Source organism: Glandiceps talaboti, chromosome 14 (assembly GCF_964340395.1).
Source record: "Glandiceps talaboti chromosome 14, keGlaTala1.1, whole genome shotgun sequence".
Lineage (NCBI taxonomy): Eukaryota > Metazoa > Hemichordata > Enteropneusta > Spengelidae > Glandiceps > Glandiceps talaboti.
This window is the reverse complement of record NC_135562.1, coordinates 4,157,790-4,183,270: the sequence shown is the minus strand read 5'-3', so window position 1 is coordinate 4,183,270 and position 25,481 is coordinate 4,157,790. Positions and strand designations below refer to the sequence as shown.

The following is a 25,481-nucleotide window of genomic DNA, read 5'->3' as shown; positions in this document are numbered from 1 at the left end:
TCACCAGATCATCGCGACTTTCTGGTAAACGGTTATCAAAGTACGGACAGTAAGCTAAGTCTGCAAGAATAACGTGGACGTGATCATTTGGCTGACAAGAAGTATCTGTAACCAATACCAGTACACATTGTATAACACAGATCCATTTATGATACACTTGTGACGTCATGATTGTAGAAATTATCCTTGTCAAATATCCCTTTTGTCTTGAAATTCGAACGAACTTGTTAATGCCTTGGAAGTTACCTTTATCCAAATATAGTCCTTTGAGGATCGAAATGCTCACACAAAGTCTTCAAAACTCAGATAGACGAATAGTGAATGCAAAGCTATCCAGTAAGTTGTATTTTCCAAATAAAGTTATGAAACATTCTTAATGGTTGAATACACTATTGTGCAGTGTGGAACAGATATTGTTCCATATTCATATTAGTGTCCGAGCTCTATTTGGAGACAGTGCGTTGTGAAACTTCCCTTATCTTCTTAGGATATTGTCAATTAAGTCCACGATGGATTCAACAGTCACAAAATGTCTTGATATCTTTCTATATACATATCCTGACTTGGTTGTCCCATTCAATCAAGCACCACTACGAACACTTGGTGAAGTTTCTCTTGTCTATATTTTCTCTGTATTGTCACAAGAATTATTGTCCGTATAATATCTTGAGACCTACAATTGATGAAAAAAAACAGAATTGTTATTCGTACAAGGTATTCAAAATAATAGCCAGGTTTTCATCTCTTGTATGTTCACAGTATTTGGAAACGTTCACTACTAAGTGAGACATAAATTAAACATGAAATGATATATTACACTGAATATATGGAGTACATATAAAAGAAAGACGAGGTTATAATTTAGGAAGTGAAAAAGATACAAAGTTAAATGACCATTTCGAGGGCCCAATCTGATTAAAATCCGATGTTGATGTTGGCTAGTCATGCATTGCTATCTTACCTTCGTTATTTGGCTTGAATTGACCTTCGTAGTACATGTTTACGTTTTTAGCCTGATCGCCTCCTCTACGAGAGGAGTTGATCAGGCTAAAAATGTAAACATGTACAAAGAAGGTCAATTCAGGCAAAATAACGAAGGTAAAATAACAATGAACGATTAGCCGACATCTACATCGGATTTTAATCAGATTGTTCGAGGGCCCTACTTAAAAAAATGAACTATATTTGGAGTCAATTATATGATATGAAAAGAAACAATTTTTTGAATACTCCTTAACTGCAATAAAATTGAACAAATTTATTGAAGTAAAACCCATTCATAAATTTACTAAGTCCACAGTCATGATATAAAAGCGAAGAACGCGTGGTCAAATGGCAAACGATGGCAGCATGTTAAAACTAGAAAATAAGAAGAGAAAGAGCATTTCAAAGAACTCTACTATGATGATTTGGCAACACTATTATCTAGTGAGTCATAACAATAAAGAAACTTTCATATTTTTTTAATTAATGCGAACCGGAATGTAGCATATGACGTACGCTGTGGCACAAATCTACTCATAAAGCACTTTGGTCTCATTTATCGAGTAAAGAAGAGTAGTTAGAATGGTATAATCAATGACATCAAAGTTTTTTGTTTTACTCTCACAATGAATCTCGCGTATCCGGGACATACATGTAAAGAAAATATTCTATACTGGGATATATAAAATTGTCTCATATCCGTTTATATGATGTTGCAGCTGGTCTGTGTAATGTTACAAAGAAGTAATGAAGGAAACCAGAAATTAGAAACAGATATGAAAAGATAGTCGAACAATCATGCTCATGTTAGAATGATAATATCTTCAGAGATAATGGCGAATGAGGAAGTACATTTACCATTCATCTCTCTCTCTCTCTCTCTCTCTCTCTCTCTCTCTCTCTCTCTCTCTCTCTCTCTCTCTCTCTCTCTCTCTCTCTCTCTCTCTCTCTGTCTCTCTCTCTCTCCTTAAGCACAACAGTCTTCTAAATGACACAGTCACATCACGGCCCCTACTACTGACAAAAAGCTACCTCGTAATTAGAGACACTCAAACAAAAATTTGTTTCCGAGCAGGAATTTGTAATACATGAGTTACGAGAGACTTTACCTATAACAGAACTATGGCATAATACAAATAAGCTGGTGTAGTGGTCGGGACTTGCGACGGGTGACAACATACATAGTGATTGTGACGTGACGTTACGTGACGTGATGTGACGTGACGTCATGTTTGTTAGCTGCTCGTCTGGACATGCGTACTGGTCAGCTAATGAACTTTAAATGTCATTGTCCATATTACAAAGTTGTTTTTTCTTAGTACGATTGATTTCAATCATTTTTCTTTCCATGTACATGTATATCATAGATTTATAACGAGAAAAGTTGAATGCTATGGTTAAAGAAACGGGTATATGGATATTGTAATTCAGGTTTGTATAGCAGGTATCTACATTTCGCCTTGGTGTACCTCATTGGTTTCTCCTTAAAAAGAAGGACACGTGATTTCACTGTAATTGCAATTATATCTTCAGAGACTGTCAATATACCATACCACATAATGATGGTATGAGTTGAAGCCTGACAAACTAAGTATTCCAGCTGCAGTTAATACTCCGTTCACACTAGGACCTATCCTCCGGAGAATCAGTGACTTAAATTAACTCCAGAGGTAATTTGCGTGTGTGAATGGTCGACTCCGGAGAATCTGTGGATTATTTTACTGCGGAGGTTTTGGTTGATTCAGCTCCGGAGATCCTCCGGAGGAAAGGATTAGCTTGTACTCAGTTGTAGGTGTGAACGCTTTACGCCGGTGTAAGCGCCCTCAATCGGTGTATTGCAGTCATCGCACTAATTTCCCCGGTCAGCAAATTACCATGTTGCCAGCTAATTAGTGCGCAATATTGAGAGTTCGATCGACAATTACCGAGCCACATGTTCATACATGTATTGTAAACTGATGTCGCCGCGTACTTAGGCCTTTCTTGTTTATTAGGATAGTGGTGTGTAGCACCATGGGTGAAGTCATAAAACTTTGTCCGGAAGAAACCATTTCATGTACTGGTTATAAGTTGGCATAAACACGTTTGTATTTATATACTCATCTTTACTATCACACTTTGGTAAGCTTGCTAATCTTTATTCAGAACCACCAATGTATTAAAAAAAACATTGAAGTCGGCAACGAATCATAAATATTGTTATTATTATTGATGTACCACACCACATCATCCCTTCAATGAATCATCCTCCCATGTAACGTTTATGTGGTTCACTCAAACTATGTCTTATACTAACTGCAATAACTGTAGCGTGTACTGTGATTTTGGGGTTCTTTCCTCTGTTTTTGTACCTTTTTCCGTTCCGATGTTTGACTGGAAGCAATCGCTACAATTTCTCCAACGGTAACGCAAATGGCCGAGGTCACAGTGAAAACGCCGTTTCAAAATGTTGCTACTTTTAGGTTTTCCTGTCGAATTGCAGAGCCAAACTTACGCGAAATATTATTAGGAGAACAAGACTCGTTAATTTGCTATTCAACCACCACATATTGCCCAAAATTTAACACGTGTGAGATACGTTTTCGTTACGATCTGAAAAGATACCTTATGTTTAGCACACGATGTCTTCGCCACCGTATTTACGGAAACTGCTATCAAAGAAGTTGTTGCCGAGATAGCACAGTAATTTGCGTAAATATTCTCTTCAGATTTTGTGGATTTCCTTTGTATTAACTCCCGATTATAAGTTTTAACGGTACATTTTGGCCGACATATGAGCATCACAGCCATATAAGTTCAAACGCTGTGAGCATTGGAGGTACATGTATCTGTGAATATATGGTTTGTGTAAAAGTTGCTATTGATGTCTACGTTTTAGGTACTTGTCCTCGGGTTTTAATTTTACGATATTTCCATCTTGAAGTTTTTTACTGAGACTGAATGTGAATGTACTCGGAAAAGTAATGGGGTGACTGGGGGAACCCGTCCCGTTTTACATGTGCAAGTCAGATGGTGTCACGTAATTAATCTGCAAATAAATGCAGCTAGTTCTCAACATCACGTAATTACGTACAATTAGTGTTCGGTAGGATTTTTTTTTCGTTTGGTTTACTGAAATATTTCATAGCAGACGACTGATGTGCGATGTGAAATTGATAACATATATTGGGTCATTTCACCACTTACGGCACCAGAGTGCCGTAAGTGTTTGGAAGTTGACTATTGCGTGAATCATTTTTGACTTTTTTACCAGTGAATGTCTACGCCACACTTATTCCTCTGAAGATTGTTCAGTTCAAATAAATTAAAGTAAAGACGATACGAGATTTGATAAATACTGATATTGTTACATGTACAGTACTACAGACATGCACACAGTGCACAGATCACATACGGAAGTGCAAATTTGCCGCCATAACAACGAAAGGCCTTGCGTGGAAAGTATTTCGGAAGGCAGAATTTGCCTGCGGTCTCGTTGCGATATTATTTTTTTCATTAGCGGGTTGTTCACCATTTCCATCACTCCTACCTGGCTTACTAGCCGGAGAAAAGAAATTAGTTATTTGCCGTTTACTCATACTGAAACCGGCGGTGGTTCTCCGCCGTGTAGGCTATTTGCTGTACCATGGAAGTAGAACCATGGCTGTACTATGTCGACAAACTACCATTATTTGAGAAGAGACGTTTAATGTCAGGGGCAAACGGGAGTAGAGAAAAACCATACAACATGTCCCTCGCTAATAGTAATACACCCATGGTCCACAACAGCGAAAGAGGTAACAACTGGTGTGACTGAATTCAGAATTTGTACGAATAGAAAACACATGAATTCACGTTGGTCGACATGTCAACGTCGAGCGTGTTGCGTGGCTTGTCGAAATAAAAGTTAAACTGGCCCTTTACTGGGCATCACGACGCGACGACGAGTGAAATTGTTAACATGCATGAGATCTGAGAAGACATCTTCGCTTACATTTGTGGGATTATGAACGACTTAGAATCATACTTCCTTTAGCAACGTAAACACACACTGAGTTTAATTGGGATTCATGAGATGCACACTAAACGTTCAAAATAAAAATTCATGAAAATTTAAAACTGTACGGAGAGAAATGTGTTGTAATCAGGGTCGTATAAATGTCCATTTGCGTCTATCAACGATCATTTGAGCTGCGCACGAGTTATGAACCAATGTAAATAATTTAATAATCAGACGCTCATTCTAAAGAAACCAAGAGAATTGCCAAATGTCAGAGAAACTCAATAATTTGATAAAACGTATGCGAGACATAAAAAAGAGCGTTTATCAGTTCCCATCAGTTTGAACCGAACCTTAGATATAAATATTTTATCAGTACTGTGTTAATTTGTGACTTTATGGAGGAATCATACGTGTCATCCCTTGACAACAACGTTAACGTTACATGAATGAGATATCTACAAAAGATAACACTAGTCGTAAAACATCAACGCATTTACAATGGTATGGGGATTGTTTTGAGTAGGGAACATAAACTGCTTCCTGCTTTTAAAGGAAATGAAGACGATTGCAGTAATGACAATGATTAATATAGAATATGGTAAACAAATGAGCTTATGGTGTAATATCATGTACCTAATTCTATATAGGGATCGTGGTTTGATCATTGGCGCTATTGAAAGGTGAATGTTGAGAGTAGAATTGAACGCCGCAGTCGGATCATAGAGAAGAGTAGGCTATAGAGTAGACTGGAGCAGAGAAGAGAAGAGCAGAGAACAGTAGAGAAGAGTAGAGTAGAGTAGAGCAGAGCAGAGCAGAGTAGAGTAGAGAAGAGAAGAGCAGAGTGGAACAGAGCAGAGAAGAGCAGTGGAGAGCAGAGAAAAGAAGAGTAGAGAAGAGTGGAGCAGAGCAGTGGAAAGCGGAGAAGAGATGAGTAGAGCAGAGATGATGAGTAGAGCAGAGAAGAGCAGAGAAGAGAAGAGCAGAGTGGAACAGAACAGAGCAGAGCAGAGAAGAGAAGAGAAGAGAAGAGAAGAGAAGAACAGAGTGGAACAGAGCAGAAAGAGCAGTGGAGAGCAGAGAAGAGAAGAGTGGAGCAGAGCAGAGCATAGCAGAGTAGTGCAGAGTAAATTAACTCATGGCATACTGCTAAAACAGTGTTTAATGTTTCCAAACTATAAACCTTTGAACAGAATGAACCTCTAGGATGAACAGGAAAAGATTGCCTAATTTCTTTTCTTTTTCATGTTTATTCACAACAGTCCATACGTCCTATCCAAATTACTCATATACAAAACAGACATCAATATAGATCTATATGTTCTTGATTGTATTTCATCGAATCAGTAACAGATACAAATTCCTGCCGTCAACTGACCACAATTATGAAAAACATTTCGCAACATCAAGTGTGGTCTAAGTATTTGTGGCGAAACAGTAAACATGCCTGTAGGTAGAAATCCTAACCAGCAGATCATAGTTATTGCAGAACTTAATTGTCTCATTAATTTTTGGAAGTGTAACTTTACTGTTACTTAGCCCTACTTGAATGACTGCAGTGTACGTGACTCTATATCGACTGGTCAGTCTCTTGCCACCCCACCCCACCCCACCTCACCCCACCCCCTACACACACGTGGACGAGGGGACGGGATCGACGTCGAGTGAAAACTGTCAAAATCGAGTCACTGACTTGCCACGCCATGCAAACGTACCGTTTGGTATACGAACTTTTGCTGCTAAGATAATATATTAAGTCATACACAATTTACAACATTATAACCTGCTAAAGTGATCATTCACCCACTCACCTCAGGTAATTCTAAAAGCCAATGGTTAATCTGACAATGTCGAGTTCTAAAGATGACATTATTGTGTTATTATATGATATGTCAGATAGGGGATCAAGCTTTCAATAAAATCAATAGATTATCTGACCTAATACTAATCATACAATATGGGCAATCATGACAGTCAGCAGGTCAACTGTGTGTCAATTGACACAGAATGCATCACCTAGTAATTAGTAGATAGGGATATTTCCATTTAAATAAGTTAGTGAAGCAACATTTCCCAGGGGTTGATCTAATCCTTTAAAGCTATTGCTGACCCTTCTGAAAATACAATTTAAGTCAACAGTGACAAGCTTGTCCATACATTACAATTAATGACCATACTTGTGGACAGGGGAACGGCTTCGCTCCTTTACATTGAGTTATTACTGATCATGAACATACTAGACTTCAAAAGGGGGACAGATTCCTGATCTTGGTTGATTTCTTGTTTAAAAGGCTTCAGTTATTACCCTACTCACTAGACCATTGTGAGCTTTTGAACAAACCACTAAACAATTTGTTTAAAGATAGTAGTCACCTTTTAAGTGATACAATGTCCATTTGTGGGCCTATACATTTTGTATATAATCATGTGATTAAGTTAATTTCGTTCACATGCGTATGCAAACTGTGTCAGGAGCCAATAACTGTAAGATTTGCTTGAAGAATAGAGTAAGTTTTCTTTAGATGCACGTTTTATAAACAATGGATGCTCTCCTACGACCTAGCATCTTTCGCTACTCGTGTAGGTCATACAGGTACTAGGTTACACTTTAACTACTATTTTTTATAAGCTGGTCTTTCATTTTTTTTTCTATTTAATTGCCAGCTTGAAAATTGACGTTAAATTAATTTAACATTTATTTTAGTTTGAATAGTTTAACACTGGACAAAATGAGTTTATTTATCGTTCTGTATGGTGTATGGTTGACACGTAGAACACTAGTGCGATATGATAAGTGCGCCACAGAAAGGTATAAAACCCTATATGACACAACACGTCATTTTCTATTTCAATCATATCCGATATTAAATTCTTCAGATACATATTCCACATACACGTCAGCCCTACTCGAGTTTGAAGGCATCAATATTCTGAAATTCAGAAATTCCTCAGGGTTCATCACAATTTCAAAAATGTAGCATCAATTAGAGTGTGTTGTAGTGTTCAATATGTCATGTTAAGCAGTGGCCTGGACAGTGATATAGAAATATGTACGAATGTTGAAATGTTATGTGTGCCTAATTAAATAGAACATCTTGTTGGCATGGAAAGCTACATCTAGTGTCGGATTATTGTCCTGCGGTGAAAACATCTTGTCAGCAATTACCAGCAAGACGTGTTGGTCTTACGGGTGTCACGTTTCTAGTTTTGGAAAGATATGAAACTAATGTTTATTTTTCATTACGCATTTATATGATAAATAGTAATACGACATCATATTCTATATACTTATTTGTATAATAGTTGATGGATTCTAACATAATTTTGGGGGGTAAACAGGCTGAGCATGATTTCATTTGTATATCTCAAGGTATTGATTTATGGTAATGATCTTCCTCTTTCAATAACATATGAAAGGTTATGGTACAGGAATCCAGGCTTCAGAGTGTTGATGTGTCCCCAGGGGGCATGTAATATTTTCTTGACATGCATATCGTTGTGTTGCCCACAAGATTAAGCGTACATATGAAGATATGCCAAAGTTAATCTATCGAGTAATATAATTTTCAAGGCATGAATAAACACTGACTTTTCAATCTTCCTGGTGTACCAATAGGTAATTGGCTTATACATGCAGTTTGCCATGAACTGAACAAGCACTCTCTTTTTCGATGTATACACTAAAATAATTATTTTTTGGGTGACTGTGTGTGCAATTTGATGTCAAATTGCTTACTTTGCTAGTTGACAGGATGGTAGCTAAATTGCTTGACTGATCGGTTAATTACCTTTTAAGAATCCAATATGGCCACAGACTTCTTTAACTTTAACTTTATAGGATTTCCTTGAAAACAAGACGTTGGAATGCCCCCCCCCCCGCTCCCAAATTTATTGTATCAATTTAAAAAATGGCGACATTTGGAAAGACTGTTTTCTTCAGGAAAATTGGTCCTCGAGGTGCATTGTACCTTAAATGTTTGGTTGCCTAATAGTGCCCTATGACCTATTGCCCTGTGACCTATTGACCTATTGCCCTATGACCTATTGACTGACATAATATAGTTTACTGTTTGGTTGCTTTTGATAAGTATTGGTGATATGGATTGTTGATTAACTGAATATTAATTGTATGTACATGTACATGTTTAATACCTACATAAAGAGATTTACATAATTATGCAATATTTGTTTATTATTGGAGTTGAAAGCCCTACTATTACATTTTGAGTATAATAAAGAAATTAGTTTTATGTACTGTATACCATATGGATGCTTACTTTTCACACTTGATTGTCATTATGTATTCTTCTTTTTGCGATTTTTGAATTTGGTTCCGTTGTTTTGATAAATAGATTACATTGGAATTTCAATAGCCCCTACTTTCGTGTAGTCTATGGAATTTCTGACTTATATTACAGCACAAACGGAGTTACTTTGACATTTCACTCATGAGATGTGATGTGGTTAGCACACTTTCACAACTTAAATTGTGAAAAACAAGTACAACTAAGAAGCAGACAGGCAATGGCATTGTTTATTAATTTAGTAGGAAGGTAAATAATTGAAGTTATTAAAATCAGCAAGTCTATAATAATTTCAGCAGAAGCCTGTACTGTACTGTAATTGAATATCAATGATATCACTTTTCAATGTGGCTGGGTCAAGAATCTTGCTTTAACTTTGTACATGATGTGTCTCTTATCGTTAGGCTTGCGTTGAAATGGGCATATCCTTATGCAAAACACATTGTGTCCCATGAGTGAAACATCAAAGTGAACCCCGTTTGCACTGTAATTTGCAACGCAAAATCCAGAACGCATCTAACTAACAGAAACGAAACATTCTTGCTAGACACCCTTCGGTAGTATCCCTAACACACATCCAAGTACAATCTGTAATATTGCATTTTATCATAAGATATATCTCAATACATTTTCAATGTATATAGAATCCCTAAGGACTGGAGGTATACGAAGTCGATGGATGTCACGCTGTTGTGTACGCAATGATTCGTAGCGATGACTTCATGAGAGGATTGATGGAGACATCCTGAAGATAAGAAATCCTCCTTTATCTCACCAGACCTCTCCATTTTCGAATGTTAATGCAAAGATATTTATAGGATCATTAAGACTGTACGTGAGAGTAGTCTAATGGTTCCAACATTAAGTATTTATATGTTGGTTGATTCAGTTCTTCGTCTATATGTTATGTTTGATATTTAAGGGATGAATGCGAATCGAATGAACGCAAGTGAACGTGAGTCGGGAAGAGAGAGAGAGAGAGAGAGAGAGAGAGAGAGAGAGAGAGAGAGAGAGAGAGAGAGAGAGAGAGAGAGAGAGAGAGAGAGAGAGAGAGAGAGAGGGTGTGTGTGTGAGTGAAAGTGAGAGAGAGAGAGAAGGAGGAGAGAGAGAGAGAGAGAGAGAGAGAGAGAGAGAGAGAGAGAGAGAGAGAGAGAGAGAGAGAGAGAGAGAGAGAGAGAGAGAGAGAGAGGGAGGGAGAGAGGGAGATAAGGACTACGACTGTTTAGAGTAAAACGTCTTACATTAAGCTTACTAACTGAGAAAGACGATGCATGTAGACAAAAACGGATTGGCGGCAATATCATTATCCCCTTGAGTATATTGTATTTCGATTACAATACATCTCAGACAATTTGGTTTTTGTATGAAGAACATGAATTATATTTCAGCTTAATTTGTGGACGTCGCTAGATAGAGTAGTAGACACATCATTGGTGTTCTTAGTGTACCTTGTAAAGAGTCATTTCTCTTTCGCCTATACTCAAGTACCCCAGATGTAAGTTCAATAATCTCGTGTTTATTCATTGGAGATATATATTTGTTCATTCATTCATTCATTCATTCATTCATTCATTCATTCATTCATTTATTCATTCATTCATTCATACATCTGTTTACTTTATAAATAGCCGCCATGTCGATGGGAACGGACACTGTAACTTCATCCAACATCGAAAGATAATTTCACAATTATCATGTATATAGTGCAGGCAAGTGTTGTATTTTTGTTTGCGACTACATATAATATAATCGTTGTAAAACCAAGCCAAATCAGCTCAAAAGTACGACGTTTTGCCGACGAGCAAATCATTTACAGAAGTGGTACATGCGATCACCATATCAGCAGGGATCAACAGAAAGTACAGAAACATGATACGGCTGAAATTCGCTAAGTGGTACAACACAACGCTAGGTGACTGCCAGCTGCTTGTGGGACTTCGGAATAAAACGAACTCTACTGACATGACTATTACATTTCCCATTTCCCATCTGTGCATCAGAATCGAAAATATCCATCACTTTTTGACAAGTGGGAGAATCTGTTGGGATATTTTCGTCGAGGGTTTAACCGGAATGATTCCCACTTGTGTGAAATATGTTTTAAAAAATCATAAGTGGGAAGCTTTTCCATGGCATTGACAAATAGTCTGGTGTCATATGTCTCGTAAGAAATTACTTTGACTTTTAAAATGATCGTAACTAAAATGGGAATATTCATATTCATGATGATTGGAAAGCCTTGAAGTCAAGACATACTCATATTTCATATGCTTCAATTACTTGTCTTGAAATTGATATTGCTATAGTAACAGCTGTAGTAATACAATATATTTATCAACTATTGTATACAAACTAGTGTGTCGATGTAGTTGTATGTCGCTGTTTTGTGTACGCACACGTGTATGTCAGTCTGTCTGTCTCTCTCTCTGTCTGTCTGTCTGTCCTGTCTGTTTGTCTGTCTGTCTGTCTGGTTGTCTATGTATGTATGTATGTATGTATGTATGTATGTATGTATTTATGTATGTATGTATATATGTATGTACGTACGTGTCTGCCTACGTTCCTGCCTGTCTGTCTGTCTCTCTGTATGCCCAATTTCGTGAGTTCGTTTGTCTTATAGCAGTACGGAAGGTGCTATCTCAGCATGGAACTTTTTACTGAGAGGGCTAGCATATATATGTGTATGTTGTAGACATACTGAAGGCAAAACCATGGCACCTCTCAAGTAACTCCTCAAATATACATACAAGTAGATCACGGAGTTTTCCCACGGGACATGAGGTGAGTGCCTGGGTACATTTAGTAGTTAGCTGGAACCACCTGATGATGGTGATGTGTCTATGACGACTTCCCACGTGGCGCCTAGGTACAAGATACGATCTAATCAACGTTGGTTAATAGGATAAAGAAGACTGATCCATTCTTTGTCGCTATCATTTTAAAAGGTACATTTCTAATATTCTGTCATAAATATAATGGTTTCTCCCGCTTGAAAATTTATAAGAAATCTTTTCTGTCATACATACTTTCGTATACGACCTTTTAAAGTTGGCAAATTGAACAACAGTTTTCATAATTTGACGAATGGATATGTCGTGCGTAACAAACGAGCAGACGACAAGCTTGGCGGAATATACACATCTGTTACAATGTTGTGAATTTCATTCAGCAAAAAAGGTATAATTCATTTTTATCATGTCGTAAAACCTTCGTCGTTAAGATATACACTCACTATTTTACGGTCAATAAAGTAACGAGGCTTATTGTATTGCATGATAAAAATACAGGAGCGCCGAACTGTGACGTTATATTCTGAGCTTTATTAAACAATGATATGGAAGAGAGATACATGTGCACTGGGAAACTTTGACTATGAAAAACAAAATAAAGAACAACATTTGTCCCAAGCGACCTGATAAAAAGTGAAAATATAAATAAATATATTTTTTAGAAATGCTCCATTAGATATTCATTTTTTATTTTCAACACACATGGATATTGGAATTTTCACTTGGACCATGGTTTGATACAGACATGAAATGTTGAAAATAATCAAAGTATTTTACATCATTTGCCGATAGAGCAGTCGGACGTTTAGATAGACATGTACGGCAACCATTATCATTGCCAGGTAGAAATTGTACGCGGGCACTGAGGTACACTGATGACACACAGTTTCTTTTGTTCGGCACTGTAGTCGGACAATGCGCTATATAGACACACATTGTTCTAGTTCGGGAAGTATTGTGTTGATATATACAAGTAATATATTAAAATGTAACATCGACTGATAATAGAATATGGTTTATTATTCATAATTTAATGTGCATGACGATAAATGTACTTTAACAATAACATACTGTGTTTAATTATGCATCGCACGGTCTGTGTATTTGTTGATGCGTACCATGGACTGCTCCAAAATGGCTTTATAAATAGTCTCCGAAAAGTCTTCGTACGGAAACCCGAAACGTCCTCTATTTTACAAAATGGTTATATTAAAATTGATACGTCTTTTGTTTATTTTATGAAAGCAAGAACGTTCAGATACAAAGGTGTAGACGCTCTGCCGGCATTTGTCGTTGAATTGGACAGTCACAGTGTTTAGCTTTCACTAAATGGGACGCTTTCAACATGTTCAGTTAACCTGATACGTTAATAATGAAGAACGAAATTACCTACCTGTCTCCTCGTCAACAATCCTGAAGCAAATGTCACGAAGGGCAGTCTGTTGTGAACTATAAATTTACAATTCTGACAGTCCGGATAATTATTGTCTGGGTAATGATGTCCAGCTGCAGCATAATAAAATGCGTTCAACCATAAATTGAAAATTTCTATATTTATAATCACATATGACATCTTTTGTTAGGAATACAACATAAAATATCTGTCGTAAAGTTCCTGATAGATTAGCTATCAGTTAGCTACATGTTTGCCTTTTATATCGGTGATAATCTATATTGTGGTAGTTGTTTGTATAGTCCGTGTAAAATACATAATGAATAACTTTAATACTCACTCGACTGACAACGCAATATCGTCTCCACCCTTTTGTATACTTGACTCGTGTAAGCAGTCGGTATGTATGAGTCAGGACTTTCCAATGATGTCGTCAACTCGAGATTCCCTCACGATGTTGTCGACGCTGTGTCGACCACTGTTCTCAACATGAAGTCTGATTCACTGCAGTGAAGTAATAGACACTAATTAATTCATACAAATGCCTTGACGGTTTAGAGGTCAGAGACTCGACCAGACGTCCATGTTAACTATACTTTCCATGCCTCTGAACTCACTGATCAATTGTTGAGACTTCTAACACGAATGTGAACTGTTGACACGCACACTGGGGACGTGTCCACACAACGTACTTTTTACTGCTCTATAACCTAAATACATAACAGTGTGACAACATGACTGTTCATCTCTTTTATGTGTTTTGAGCAAAAAACTATCTGTCTATCACTATACACATTTCTAAGTTCAGCATCAAGCAAACACATACAATACACATGCATTGTAAACACCAAAAGATCATTCCGCTGTTATTTTCAAAAGCCAAGATTTACAATAGACTGGGACAGTGCTTGCCCAGTACATTGTCTTGAATTAAAAAGCGGAGATCTGAGTACTAACAAAAAACACAAATGAATTTACCCTACCTAGTGGGTGTAAATATCGCTTTTGTGAAACGACCATGAAATGTCGAAACGATTATATAGGGAAGGATTTCATAGGCAGATTGGCTTTGACAGGGTCTGTTGTAAAACCACCTTGATATAATCGTAGGTCAAATGAGATGATAAACTGTTTGTCATTTGTGAGTTTAAAAACCACTTATATTGTTGATTCACCAGTAAGCTGACGTGTTCGTGCTTTTCACAAGTATGAATAAAAAAGTCTACCATGAAGTGTTTGGGATCACTAATGTTTGCATACACAATACAGACGAGATGTTAGTAATTGATCGGAGAGTGCAAGAACGACAAGTCGGCAATTGATGACGACGCCACTGAAAAAAATCAAGATTAATGGGAAAGTGATCTCAGTGTTATACCTGTAGATTAATGAAAACCGACAAGGCCCCGAGAGACGGAGAAAAAAAACGTGAAGTAATGGCCTGCGAGGGAATGATGTGAACATGTAAACATCAAAAACATTCCATCCATACGAATGACAACACGCACTATCTCGTTCTGGGACCTGCACAGGATGGAATAAGATGATTTAGACACATGACGGGCACGTGATACAGCTGTGAATTTTGAATTTTAGGTAGTTTTCTTGCCTGAGTTAATTTTTTTTCTAATGTGTAGAATATAATCACAAGATATATACACAATATTCAAAAATATATTTAGATACATTAAAAAACCAAGAAAATATGTACATTAAATTCCAAATATACGCAATTCATTTGTAAGATATTTCTAAAGTTTTCTTCTAAAAAACCCCCCAAAACCTAATTTCATAATTGAAATAATGATTTCAGATTGTGATATCGAAAGCAGCCAGATGGGGGAATAATATTCAGTGAGTACAAGAAATAAAAATTTGAATTCTGCGCATGTCCGTATTGTTGTTGTCGACAAACATCACATCGTGTAATATGTAAGCTCTTGATGCTTATTTTGTCTTTTTTGCATGTCGCTAGAGTGCATAGGAAAAAGTCTGTAAATTTATGTTCCGAAACAAAGTTATATTTGACGTCCTTACAAGCCGGCTAGATTTCCGTAGCGCGGGACCCCGATGCGCGCATGTATAAATCGAATGATTGTTTCTATTTGAATATTACGACAAATCTTCACACTACTCGTAGCTTTATATTCAGTTTCGTTGCTGACAAAAAGAAAATAAAAAAGAAAATTGAGAATAAGTTTTTATTTTGGTATTGGTCTTTCGGTTCAGGTCATAAAAAAATCGATTTTCACGACACTCAGCATATTAAAACTCCCACTTTGTAAAAAGGTCAATTTGCGCAAATTATTTCATTAGAAATTGCCTTAAATTTCCCTTACTACATAAAGTATATAGAAATGCACACTTAAAGCCATTCTAGGAATCTAGATTAATTTTTACACTGGAAAAGAAATACCGTCAAATGTTAAAATCATAATTTGATTTGATATAAAGGAACGTCATTCAAAGGATAACACTATAATATGTATTCACTGTCACGTTCACTAAAAGGCAAGTTTGTCGAATAGGGACAACAAATCACGTTGCTAATTGATTAAGTGGATACTTCGAAGTTTTTTAATTTTACAAATGACCGTGGTAAATTTCCCTTTTACTTTAATATTGAAATTAGTTTTGTTTGGACCGTCTTTTTACCTCAAGTCAACAATATGATCCCGTGATATTCAAGTTCTATTAGCAGAATGGTTAAGTAATTGGATATTTCAAGGGCGTCATCTATGATTCTTTGCTGTTGCACGTACATTTATAGATGAATTACTACTGTAAAACAACATACTTTTAGGATTGTCCTTGTGATTGTAAACTTAACATCAAAATTAGGAGAATGATTTACAGCGAAAAAGTGTCGACGTCGTTTATCACACGTGCTAACAGTTATGATGGTGACGGTTACTTAGACATATGACGTAATACCATACAGATAATTGCAATACCTAATGACACAACCCGACAACATAACATACAGATTAATTTATTATTGTAGATTTATCAAATTTATATTAATTATGATGCATAAGACAGAAGGAATATGCGCCCTAATGCTAGAAGTCTGGAGGTAGTTACCTTAAGTCTTCATTCTAAAGATTTATGTACCAAATTTAGATGCATTCATCTGTGTTTTTAAAGTTGTAACAAGGGGTCATCTAGTCTTATTAAACTACTTCAGAATTTGACACGAGATATTGACATTTGAACAAATCCTATTAACTAAATCCAATCAAACCAAATTGTCTTAAATCACAATCAGTCACATTTGAAGGTATGGCATTAAGAGATGAAGAGGACATCAGGATTTCGGAGGTCTTGATAGAGAAATTTCAGTAAGCGGTTGAAAAGACTATAGAAGACATTGTGGACTTTAACGACTTGCTCGTTTAACTTAAATAATGCGCGATGACAGAAACCGATGCATACGTGGAAAGATGGTGCATAAATCGTAAGTTGTCCTATCCTTTAAATAGATCACCTTAAGCAATGGCTTAACTAACTCCAAAATAATTATGACATAAGTCTCCCGCATTAAGGATTTCCTTCCTAGTTCAGGACACATAATTCTTAGGGATCAGGAATGTCAAATCAAAGAAGTAGATTCTTAACTATGAAATCCTGAGGCCAAACAAATAAATATATGCGATTTCTTAAGCAATAAAGGTACAGTCGGATGTAAATTTAATTCCTGTACTGTTGTGTTAGTTTGAAAGATCAGTGATCTCAGTAATTTCTCATCATACATATAAAATAAATCTTATTGTATCTAATTCTAACTCATGCAATTGATGTTTCTGAGAGTAATTAAAGAAATTAGTTTACCGACAGTGTTTGACGAGTAAATGGACTTGATGTATGGGTTGAAGGATCGGTAGATACACCAAACTACGACGTCAAATTTAAATTTACGTCTCTTCGGCAACGGAGTTAATAGCTCTGCAGATTATACAGAACAATCTCGAATAGCAATGTTTGTTGTCTTATTAGTACTGGTAGTTGTAACACAGGTCGAATTGTTGCCATTTAACACTAATACAAATTTTTTGATTGATGCTCAGGACGGTCTCCATGGATGCAAAATGGAGAGAATTAAAATTACACGTCGATTCTCTCTTTCAACCGACGCATTTTGTTATTCAGGGTATCGATTCTTTTTATAGTTTATTTCAGATATGCAAATCAATACTTAATTATGCAAATATATGCATTATCTTAATCCATGATGTATTCCCGTAATATATAAATCCTCATTTCGTTCGCCAGGAAATCGATTCCTTCAATGCTGTGTTTCCGATATGCAAATTAATATCAAAATATGCAAATATTAGGTATTGCCCTAAATCGATTTCTCATATGCAAATTAATATTTTGCTTATGCAAGTATGTGCATTTTCCTCACCCATACGGTATTCCTGTGATTGTAAATCTCCATATAATTTTTTTTATGTCAAAGTTTTATGATATAGTCAATCCTCACAAAATATCACTGCAAATGAGAGTGATGCCTCTGTTCCCTGAGTCGAAATTAATCCTGGAAAATTTTACTTTTTAACTTCGAGTGGAATTACCTAAATCGAAAATGACGACTATCAAGGGCCCTTAAGTATACATTATTTAACTGCACCGATGTAGACTCAGGCTCTAGGGATTTTTTTTAAAGGAAATAATTAAAATTTGAAATTGTTTAGTATGCTACAAATTGCACAATTAACATGCAGCTCTCGATTTAATTTTTAAATAAGATCGAATTAAGTGAATTGCGTCAATGTGAAATAGTTGCATATTAATGATTAAATATCTGAAAATTTTTCTAGATAAAAAAAGACAACGTCTACATATTACAATCACATTTTATTCTGATGTCTATTATCCACTATATATGAGAAGCAAGAGATAATTCAAATTGAAAATATAAATCCTGTTTGGTACATTGTATAACAGTGTCATACATTTTTCATACTATTGCCTGATTTGAAATTATAATTCACTTGTGAGCGTTTGTAGTTTTAGATTTCATCCAACACATGTACATTTATAAAAAGCAATTTTCAAGATATCAATAGCTTAAAGTTGGACCAGCTAAATTTATTCGCTATTACTCAAGTGAAAATGTTTCATAAAACCTTGACAAAGTTATTCTAGTATAATGTTAACGTCATTGCTTTCTATTGCATTACAACAACAACAACAACAACAACAACAGCAGCAACAACAACAACAACAACAACAGCAACAACAACAACAACAACAACAACAACAACAACAACCCGTACATTGTCATTGTACATAGTAGGAATTTCTTCGACATTTTTATACATATAATAAATTTTATCATTCGGATCATTTACGAGTTATATCTTAATACTAGGTTTCAGCTAGTGATCATTAGGTATGTTTTAGTTAAGTATAATACTGCGGATACACAGAAGTATACTCTCTAAAACAAACAAACTTATGGAGTCAGCTTGTGTCCCTGTAAGATGTCTTCTCTAAACGTTACTTATATGTAACTTGTTAAAAACAAGTCTCTCTTAATATAATGTAGCCATGGCTAAATGAAGTATTTTGCCGTTAATAGATTACTAAATAAAAGCATTAATAATCTAGAGTCAAAAACTATGAACAGCTTTTTTCTCTTTACAACTTTACCTTCTGAATGTACTTTACATATCAAATACATTTAGCCCGTAAACCCCTCCCACCACCCCCAAAAACTCAAACAATCAAAACAAACCAACAAAAACAAAAACTCATCACTCAAATACCTCCGTGTCGTTTCGTGGGAAAAAACAAAATAACTCTCCTTACATGAATTGCTGGTTCAGTGAAGACAACTGCAGAGCCAATCGTGAACAAGCAAATGACATCTGCCCCACATACACACTTGCGCTAAAGTACTAAATAAAAAGACCGGTAACTGCAATAAATCGTAGATTGAGTGACAGGTTTGACAAGTGCAAAAAATAAAAGAAAATTTGAGTCGTAACTTTCAAAAATTTCATGACCAGGAAAAATTCTCTTTTTTTTTGCCTAAGTTGTTCGTATTGATTGCATGTTTAGTATCTATGATACAATTATTCAGGTAATGGGTACATATTATGCAGACAAGCGTTCTTAAACATTCCATTTGTAATATGAGACTCTGTGAAGTGCACACAATAAAATATTAATTGATTAATAAAATTTCGTCTCAATGTCATCCATTAAAACTAAAGTATACTTCTTGTATCACAATTCTTAAAATAACATTTTGTGTGTTTACATGCAGTGATCTAGAATTAATGATTTACATTATAGTTGTTGCCTGTCCTGATTTTATCGTTTTCTGCAGTTCATTATGTTTTCTACACACTATGTCTGCGGGTCTTTCTGCTGTAATTCTGTATGTATGTATGTATGTATGTATGTATGTATGTATGTATGTATGTATGTATGTCCGCCTGTCTGTCTGTCTGTCTGTCTGTCTGTCTGTCTTTTTGCCTGCCTGCTCTCTCTTGCTTTCTCTCTCTCTCGATAATAAATCTAATGGAACACATTTATCTTGTATGATCGAAATAATTGTTTGTGAACATTTCCCCGAGAGTATCAGTTTGCATATCTTTTGGGAGCCGTGTAACATACAGTCATCACGTAATCTAAATAATTCAATGACACATTCTTATCCAGAATAAAGTAGTGCAATAATGTTCAACGCTGCATAAACCGCTCTAGCAAAGATATCAATGCCTAAATATTGGCCTACTCGACAAAATATATTACTTTTACGAAATGTATCCTTGTTAGTGCAACACAAATCACTGTTTTGTATATTAAGTCAATGATATCATTTAACTTTCAAAAATAATAAGACCTATTCATCGACATACGTTAGAGTTCATCTCGTGTTGATTTTTACTGTAATACTACCTGACACAGATATCTAGCAACCCTTTAGATCCAACATGTGTTGGAAGAAAGGCGGTGACCAAACTTTGTAGTCATGTATGTTGACCATCTATGCTGGAATGGCACAAACTATGTTGTATATATCCAGATCTCATAAAATACTAATGTTACGTTCATTGGCTACTACGGTAATGTTCCACTTTACAGTAATTTACTCAATTCGTATCAATTATTCACGTAAAGAAATAGAGCAACGCTCCGTAAGTAATTCGTACTCAGTAATTTATAACGTCAGAGTTCAGGGTTTTCATCATGGACCACACTTTGAGAATATTTTCCCGTACTATTGATTTACGAAAGAAATAGGACGATCAGATTACATTCCAGTAATTTGAGTTCTGTACATTTCAACACCTGTACAAATAATACATGAAATATTCAAAGTTTATGCATTATATACACTCAGTTGGCACAGAGTCAAGATATAGACTTATCAATTAAACAACATATATGTTACATTGTCCAAGCTTTGATCAATCGACCTATGAACCGAGGTTTGTTATTACCTGTCAGTCATTTAAAACTAATTAAAGAAAATGCATGATTTATAAATTCATTTCACGTTATTATAAATTGTATATACTATTACATATTTTGTTGAACTTTCCTCAATTTTTTATGCTTTGTCGAAAGAAGACTAGGGTAGAATTAAATAGAAAACCGATGGCTGTATGCGATATACTATTGATATAAATACTAAAGATTACGTCACCTGCTAAAAATACACAATATATACAACTGACAAGTTTTACCTCGTTTCTGGTCATATAAAACAAGTAAATTAGTGTGTGTTAAAAAGCGTCAAGGTCCAGCAATCGTCCAATTCACATGCACGCTCATCGTAGTCCCATGTTACGAAAATCTAGCTGGACGCTACTGTAAAAGCAAATATTTGTTTATGGGCAAAAATGTATGATAAACGAAAGGACATTCTCCCAAGTTGAACTCTGCTCTAATAAACAAAATGGACATGGTGGTGAGAACTTTTTACAGGTAGGCGCTGACATAGTGATCTCGACGCGCGCATCTTGTTTTTGAACAAACTAATTTGCATTTGATCAAGACATGCGCATTGGACGACAATTGATCTTTAAGTTAAATTAAACATTCAAGTATAAGCAAAGACTGGAAAGGCAACATGAAGTAGAGAATAGATGGGCATATAGCATATAACAACCACAAACACATAGAATCTTCAGCCTGTAATTACCCTTGTCGAAACTCGGAGAATGGCAAAGTGTAATGAACCCGTGCTTCTACCTTATTAGTTTCTATACACGATGTACATAAGTACAAACAATGCATTTGTCTCTCATCATTAATCAGACGGGGAATTTATATTACATGTACTTTCACCATGGTATACTTTACAAGGTGAACACATAGCATCGATACAGGTAGCTTTCACGTAAGGAAAATTAATATCTAAGAAAAATTGCTTAATTAATCAAAGACAGAATTTATACTCAGACAAAAATGGCTTCGCTGTACTCGATAATTAGATAGACTTCAATGAGTGTAGGTAGACAAACATCCTGCCTAGTGAAATTGATGACTATAGTTTCCTCACAGACTGCACGGAAAAATAACCCCGAAGGCATTTCAGTTTTAATGGTAACAGGTGAAAATAGTAATAATAATAATAATCACAGTATTTTTATGTCTTCTAGGGAATGATGAATATTGAGGTAATAATTATATATTAATATAATTTAGCCACTTTCCCAAATTATTATACGTACGACAGTTACAATCTATGTTTCCGCTTCCCAAGGTAGACACAAACTAAAACTATTTTTGTGATTCGTTGATATAAGCTATTGAATGGACGTAAGTTTCATTGTACTCACAGTAGGGAGGCGTCACTGATAACTTCCATAATCTAACATTGTATATTTTTGAGTGTTAGTGATAGTGTTTACTCGAGGTGAGTAAAAAAATATATTCACATGTATGCACAGCGAAGGCACCGCTATCGCCCATTTGTGAAATATGCCACATTGAACGATAGTTGTGGCTGTCATAGTAAGCTGAAACCGCAATTGCTGCTGTTGTATTTGCATTTTTTGTGAAATAATTTTAGAGCAAAATAAAGCCATAACAAAAATGCGTATACATACTCAAAACTACTAACAGCAGAGTGAGAAATACATAACATCAGATCAATTAAAATCAACAACATAATTTTTTAAAAACTGGCAAAAAGTCTAGAGCGCGAAAATGAGGACTACCTACCCATTCACTGGAGTATCCGATCTGCAACGAGTACCGGCCACTTTCTTGATTAAACACTTACAAACAAACATACACTTGTGAGTGAATCACGTTACCGTTATTAAATTATATCTCATATCGATAAAAGAGGAACCCTCAACGTCCATACTAATAAATCACATGAAGACGATACTACTACTGCATATACAACATTAGGTACTTGATGATATAAATAGCTAACGATGGAGACGTGTGGTAACGTTCATCTCATTTCCGCAGTGAGATGACAATTTCCAACAAAATGACATATGTAGCGTATGATGTCATATATATATACTTCGAGTGTTTCCAAGATGAGACACATCTCCCGATTTCTGTGACGTATATTTACATATCATCCGTCACCAGCCATACGATATATCAGATGTGCCCGCGCACATGAAATTAGATATGACGTGGAAAGTTTATAAATCTTTGTTTTCAAATGAAAATGTCAGTTCACATCTTTTCTGACGACACAAAATTGAGTCGTGCAAATCGATGGCGCCAGCAAAAGTTGCAAGAATTCGTAGGTCGAACTCAAATAGTATCGATCATTTCATCTTAGTACATGTAATCATGTTACACGTCAACCGTAAATCATTGCTCAGTATGAAAACGTTCACACAGAAATGAAATATGCAATGCTGTAAATGATAATCAATATCACGTGTCAATGTGCTAGGCTTCATTTAAAGGCTAGGGTTTCAATCCCAGGTTCTCACTCGTGTTATCCTACAAGTATTGTTGAGCCAAGGCGATTGCATTAGTATAGATGAATCTTTCGTTCTCGGGAGCATTTCTTTCAATAGCTCTAAAAACGATACTGTATTTTCACAAGTAAAACCTAATCCTATGCAGGCCTTCAGCACATTTTAATCATCCTTACTAAATGGGCGCGCTTTTACCGTTATATCATTAGATCAAAAGCCGATTAACACATTATCTGATCAATCAAATTAACATAATCGATTAAAATGTTAATAGGCTAATACACACGATTAACATGAACTTACCAATTTCAATAACTAATTTGAGGTTTGCGTCTTACGTTTTACGGATTAGGCCTATAGGCCCTCATCTATACTAAATAATGTGGAAGTTTGTCTTACCGGGTGTAAGTCGTCATTTTAGACATACCCTCAAGTATATACATGTAGCTAAGACCTTAGCCTTTGTCCGTATTACGTCATAGTTTAGCTAAGACCTTAGCTTATGTCCGTATTTCTATTTTAGAGCTTAGGGTATGTGGTTAAAGGTAGAGTAGGAGTGTACACACAACCCTTATACACTATTGCATATGTAGTACGTGTATCTCCAAATGTATGACTCCGCATGTATGCAAATTGACATGAAAACCTTGACCTTGTCAAAATGCATAATAAATGAATTATATGTTATATTCAAATGCTTTATAGTGATACCACAATCCTTCCACAGTTTTAACCAGAGCAAATTTTGGGAAGTGGAAATCTTGTTAATAAAAAAAAAAGATTTTTTTTAATCATCAGTAAAAACTACTGTTACATTATGTATATCCTATTGCTGTTTCCCAAAACCATCAGTAATCATAGCAATATTGCCAATAATTATGAGAATAATTTCAAACCATATTGTCATCCATAGGTATTGTATCCTAATAAACACAGTTATATATATATAAAAACCCGACTTGATTTTCTTCTACCCTCAACATATACTCCGCTCTGCGTGCAGACGTACCGAGCACTGTACTACGGACAAATCTTACCACTGACTTCCTATATATATATATATATATATATATATATATATATATATATATATATATATATATATATATATATATATATATTTAGGAGGGCAAAGGGTATTTTCCTTCTCTGGTGAGAAATCTTTAGCAATAGTAATAGCTCCAGCCATTTTACGACACACTAAATCGACAATACGAACTGATGTCGTAGTTGCCTTTCAAAGCATGTTGTTATTTTTACAGTCACCCGTTTCCCAAGACAGATCTTCTTTACTAAAATGACTCACAACTTCATGATTAAACGATGCTTTTAAAATGTCCCCGCGCCCCCGTCCTCCAAAACTACAAACCCCCAGCCAATTATAAAAAAAAGGCCCTTACTACTAACATCTCATTGATTACACTAATAGAGACATGGAAAGTCAAGGAAACAAGAAGACATTGTTCGGGTGTATAGATCTTACACTTTTGTTAAAACGAACAATGTTAGTTTAAGATTCATGCTGTCTCCATTTAAGGCAATAATATATTTTAGCATTCGTTAAGGAGAACAGGACAAGGTTCATTAGCTGTCCGATCGATACGCAATAAAAACGAAACATGGACGAGACGAGATATTTCACCTAATCTAGATAACTACAAGACTTTAATGCAGTTCATGTGTTGATGCGAATTCTTATTTAGACGACTTCAAACAAAGTAGATAATGTAAAAACAGACTTACGGTATTAACCGAGGCTGATAGAACTGTTGAATATGGAAGACATGCTAGTTGGTAACTGAAGTATGCATTGCACTGACTATATGTAGAATGATTTTATATCTTTGTTAAGTGATTTCGAAATCTTCCCTTTCTATATACCTGGTACATTATCGTCTCCCATTAGATTTTTAAATTATACCATATCCAATACCATGGAGTGTTTACCCTCTGCCAATATTTACCTTTACCCCCCCCCCTATAATTCGCTCTGAATGGTATACCCGGACATTGGCTATTTTATTCAGACAAATCTCACCAATGTACAGGATAGTGTGAAAACATTTTGTGGACATATTAAATTATAGAACTGCCGCTGATAACGTTTTGAAT

The 25,481-nt window shown here is 35.7% G+C and overlaps 1 long non-coding RNA gene across 1 annotated transcript; it reads right to left on the bottom strand.

The window, feature by feature from the left end:
* Positions 1–590: 590 nt before the first annotated feature.
* LOC144445839 (uncharacterized) lies at positions 591–23,785 on the bottom strand. The gene is made up of 4 exons (XR_013481929.1): positions 23,769–23,785; positions 13,790–13,818; positions 13,450–13,562; positions 591–673 (listed from the first exon to the last, which is right to left on the bottom strand). It is a non-coding gene; the product is annotated as an uncharacterized LOC144445839 (long non-coding RNA).
* Positions 23,786–25,481: the final 1,696 nt, after the last annotated feature.